Source organism: Heterocephalus glaber, unplaced genomic scaffold (assembly GCF_053883595.1).
Source record: "Heterocephalus glaber isolate CG9 unplaced genomic scaffold, H.glaber_assembly_v1.0 deba00001762, whole genome shotgun sequence".
In the NCBI taxonomy this organism is placed as follows: Eukaryota; Metazoa; Chordata; class Mammalia; order Rodentia; family Bathyergidae; genus Heterocephalus; species Heterocephalus glaber.
This window is the reverse complement of record NW_028258459.1, coordinates 3,005,159-3,010,077: the sequence shown is the minus strand read 5'-3', so window position 1 is coordinate 3,010,077 and position 4,919 is coordinate 3,005,159. Positions and strand designations below refer to the sequence as shown.

Here is a 4,919-nt window from a genome sequence, read left to right as displayed (position 1 = left end):
CAGTATGGTGACTATAGGTAAGAGTATGCACTGTACATTTCAAAAAACGAGAAGAAAAGATTTTGAAAGTTTTCACTATAAAAAAAGATAAAAATGTTAAGTTAATGGCTATACTTCTTACCCTGAGTTTATGACTACCTGATGTATGCATGAATTGGAACATCACATTGTACCCCATGTGAGGGTGCAAAGATTATGCATCAGTCAAAAGTAGAATTAAAAGATGAAAATCTATTCAGGTGGTTTTAAAGTAAAACTAAGCTTAAGATTGTGTGTGTGTGTATGTGTGTGTGTGTGTGCTGGTGAGGATGGAACCAACGACCTCATGCATACTAGGTAAACACCCGAGCGCTAAGCTACAACCCCAGCTCCACATTTTTCTTTTCTTTTTTTTGAGGTTGTACATTTATTTATTATTGTCTATATCCATTAAAGTGACTTTTGTGACTTTATGAACGGTTTCTCACTTTTTCTTCTTGCCTTTAAGAGTTTCAAGGGGTTTCTCCTAGCTAGAGCCAACTGTTTCTTTGGATCCAACAGTTTAGCCACCTCTGAAGCAACCTGGTTCTTGTCTGCCTTTTGTGCCTTCAGTTCTCGGACAATGTTGTCCTGTTTTGTGACTTCATCCATCAGTGTTTGAATCTGCTGTGCTCCAGCTGTTTCAACAGTCTCTAAAACTGCTGGCATGGGTGATACTTTTTCTTGGCCCCCTCCAAAACACTGCTGCAAACTTTCAATCTGGTCATTTTCCAATTTTTGGAACAAGGGACTGACTGTGCCAATCTGGTGTCCTGCTGGTAAGGTACACATGAAGTCTGTTAGAAGGACACTGAAGACTGGAAGTGGGAGCTGCAACTGGGCCTGGACGGTGGCACTAACTGCGGGCATGTAAGGCTGGAGCATGACAGACAGCAAGGCAGCTATGTTCACTGCCATGCCTGTCACTGTGCCTGCCCGCTGCCTGTCATCCTCACTGCCTTTTATCCGCTTCCAGGGCTCATTAACCTGAATGTACTGGTTGCCATGTCGAGATACTGTGAGGATACTGCACAAGGCATCCTGGATCCGAACCTTCTGTAGCAGCTGGTGATAATGCCGGAGCTCCAAAGTGATATGGGCCAGCAGACGCTGATCATCAGGGGTAAGCACCATCTCAGGCACATAGCCCCCAAAAAACTTAGACACAAACATCCCAGCCCTGTTGATGAAGTTGTTCAGCAGCTCTGAGTTATTCTTCAGCAGCATGTCTGTAGCAATGAGGTGCTTGACCAAGGTGTAGTTGTCCTCAGCTCCAAGGGCTGAACAAGGAAAGACTAAGCCATGAAAGGGAACATTGTCTTTGGTCATGAACTGGTAAAGGTCCACTTGCTCTGGGTTCTTCCACCATCTCTCCCATTGGTCTGTGTAGTTGGCTGTGATGGGCAGGTAGCCAATAGTGGCATCAAACCAGGCATAGAATACCTTGTCCTCAAAGCCTTCTAAGGGTACAGGGGTCCCCCATTTGAGGTCACGGGTTATACAGTGTGGCTTGAGGCCATCCCGAAGCCAAGACTGGATGATAAACCAGGCATTGAGTGTCCAGTCACTGCCAGGTAATGTCTTCCCCAGCCACTCCTCCAGTGGCTTTTCCAGCATAGGCAGGTCCAAAAACAGGTGCAGGGAGGACTTCACCACAGGGCACAACCGACAGACTTTACACTGAGGTTTCTTGAGCTCAGTAGCATTGATGAGTTTGCCACACTTGTCACACTGATCACCTCGGGCCTCTTCATAGCCACAGAAAGGACCCACTCCTTCCACAAAATGGTCAGCCAGGAAACAGGCACAGCACTCACACTGAAGTTGCTCTACACTATCTTGGAATACAAAACCTCGTGCCAACAACCGCTGGAAGATGTCCTGGGTGATTTGGGTCTGCTGTGGAGTGGTGGTGCGACCAAAAATATCAAACGAGATATTAAACCAGTGGTAGATGTCAGCATGGATGGTATGATACTTGTCACAGATTCCCTGGGGGGTTAACCCTTCTTCCACAGCCTTGGTCTCTGTCGCGGGACCATATTCATCTGCCCCACACAGATAGAGCGTGTTCCACTGGCAGAGGTGAGAGCACCTGGCAAAGACTTCGGCACTGAGGACACAGCCAATGATGTTTCCTAGGTGGGGGACGTGGTTGACATAAGGAAGCCCACTGGTGATGAGCACATTCCTTTCCCCCGCCACAGGCAACACTGGATTCTGTTGGGGCCAAAGCAGGGGCAAACTTTCTGGGCCCTTTTCCCAAGCAGTCCCCTCAGGTGGGCTGGGCTGGGTCTGCTTTTGGAGGTAGGGCCTGAGAGCCAGGACACCCCTCTGTTTCAGCACAGTCTGTGCAGCTCGCTGACATGGCTCCTGGGTACTCAGTGTCTGGAACCAGCTGCGCAGAGCACCTAGCTCCTCAGGAAGGTAGGCTGGGTCTTGGAGTAATGGGTATAGCGCTCCCCACAAAACAATGTCAGCTAGAGATTCTGTCTCCCCAGCAAGGAAAGGACAGTTTTGGTGACTCAAGCTGTGGTCAGTGTGAGTCAGTGCTCTCCCTATTGGGCCGAGAACATCTTCACCCTTCTTGCCTTGAACCACTGAATAGTACAGGGCAGCAGACAAAGCTGGCTGCAGCTCTGTTGCCTCCCATTCCAGCCACTGGTTGGTGAGGTCATCTTGTTCCCAGCCAGACAACAAAAAGAAATATCGGCAGATTGCACTAGTGGAGAAGAGGTAGTTGCCACTATCCAGTTGCAAGACAGGGACCTTGGGCTTGGTGAGGAATGGGACCACACACTCTTCCGGACCCACAGTGCTGAGGAGCAGCTCTGCCCGGCCCTGGGCCCTCGAGGCTGCGGCCAGCACTGGCAGGCTCTCCAGGTCCACAGTTTTCCTAAAGTGCTTCTCCAACTGTAATGTATATACAGTCATCAGAGATTATTTTTAAAGTACACACTCTGCTTTGTATATGACAATGTTATCTCAGAAATGAGCTTTCTTATTGATAACAACTATAGACTGTACAAAATACAAAAAGACAATAAAAGTGAACTGCCAGAGGTCTATAAGAGAAGAAGTAGAATAAGGAAAGGAGCCAAAATCTGAAGAAGTAACAGACAGGAAAATGAGTTTTCTTTTGTAATTTTCTCCAACTTTTTCCCAAGAATGTGCCAAAATATCAAAGTAGCATGGCACAAGCAATTATAATTCTGATAGAGACCGGATTATTTTTCTGGGTAGAGGAACCAAAATACAGAGCCTGGGTAACCACAGCCAACTTTTGGAGGGTAAAAGGGGAACCAACTACATATGAAATCATACACATGTCTGAGACTAATCCCTGAATGATATGTGTGCAAGGCTAATTCATTGCAGCACAAGAAAGGCTTAAAGAATTGAGCTGACATTTGAACCATGGCCTTCAGAAGATAAAGCAAGCTTATTTTCAAACTAACAAGGTTAACTGCCACCTGAGCTAAAAGTATCATCCATCCACAGATATTCGACACAACATAACATTTACAGTGTTCAGGATAAAATTCAAAAGAGCAATTCACAAAATAACCTGGAAAATGAGATTCTTTTTTTTTGCACTTTATTAAATTCTTTTATTGGTACATTGTAGGTATACAACACAATTACATTTCTCATTGGGAATTGTACCTTTACATAATGCATCTTGGTTCTTATTTTTTCCCCATTCCTAGCCCTCCCTTCACCCCCTTCACCCTTCCCTATTTACAAAGACAGTATTTCCATTCTTTCCATTTCTCATCATTTTTCCTTTCCCTTCTTTCCTTTCCCCTGCCCTTCCCACTATCCCTATCCCTTTGGACATTTTCTTCCTATTTTGCATTATCAATTATTCATTCTAATCATTGGTACATTTTAGGTATACAATATAATGACATTCATCATCGGACATTTGCACCTTTACATAGTCTCTCTTGGTTCTTATTTTTCACCCTTGCCCAGCCCTCCCTTCAGCCCCTCCAGTCCTCCCTATTTACAAAGATTTTGTTCCTATTTTTCCATTTTCTCATATTAATCCCATTCCCTTCTATCCTTTCCCCTAGCCCTCCCACTTCCTTCCCCTTTGCCCCTTTTCTTCCTATTTCACATGACATGTTATACATTTAGTCCTTATTTACACTTTCAGTTTCTCACACCAGAGAAACTATTCGGTATTTATACATGTGTGTCCTATTTATTTCACTTAAGAGTATGGCCTCAGTGTGCATCCACTTAGCTATAAATGTCTCTGACTTCTCATTTTTTATGGCTGAGTAGTACTCCATTTTATTAAAAAAACCCACATTTTCTTTATCCAGTCTCCAGTTGATGGGCATTTGGGCTGTTTCCAAGTTGTAGGTATCACAAACTGTGCTGCTATGAACATGGGTGCACATATATCACTGTGGTATGATTCTTTTAATTCTTTGAGGAAGATCCCCAGCAGGGGAATAGCAGGGTCAAATGGGACTTCCAGTCCTAGTTCTTTGAGGTATCTCCATACTGATTTCCACAGTGCTTGCACCAGTCTACACTCCCTCCAGCAGTGGAGCAGGGTTCCTCTTTCCCCACAGCCTTGCCAGCATTTGTTATTGGTTGATTTCATGATAGCAGTCATTCTTTCTGGAGTGAAGTGGAATCTCAGCGTTGTTTTCATTTGCATCTCTTGAATGACCAGTGATGTTGAACATTTTTCCATGTATTTATTTGCTATTTCTACTTCTTTGTCTGAGAAATGTCTGTTCATTTCAGATGCCCATTTTCGGATTGGGTTTTTGAATTTGGGAGGTCTGATCTTTTTAAGTTCTTTATAGATTTGAGATAGGAGACCTTTGTCTGAGGAAAAGCAAGTGAAGATTTTTTCCCGCATTGTGGGTTGTCTCTTC

General features: G+C 44.6%; 1 pseudogene; it reads right to left on the bottom strand.

The window, feature by feature from the left end:
* Nucleotides 1–448: 448 nt before the first annotated feature.
* LOC101717664 (methionine--tRNA ligase, cytoplasmic pseudogene) lies at nucleotides 449–2,952 on the bottom strand (annotated as a pseudogene).
* Between the last annotated feature and the right edge of the window lie 1,967 nt (nucleotides 2,953–4,919).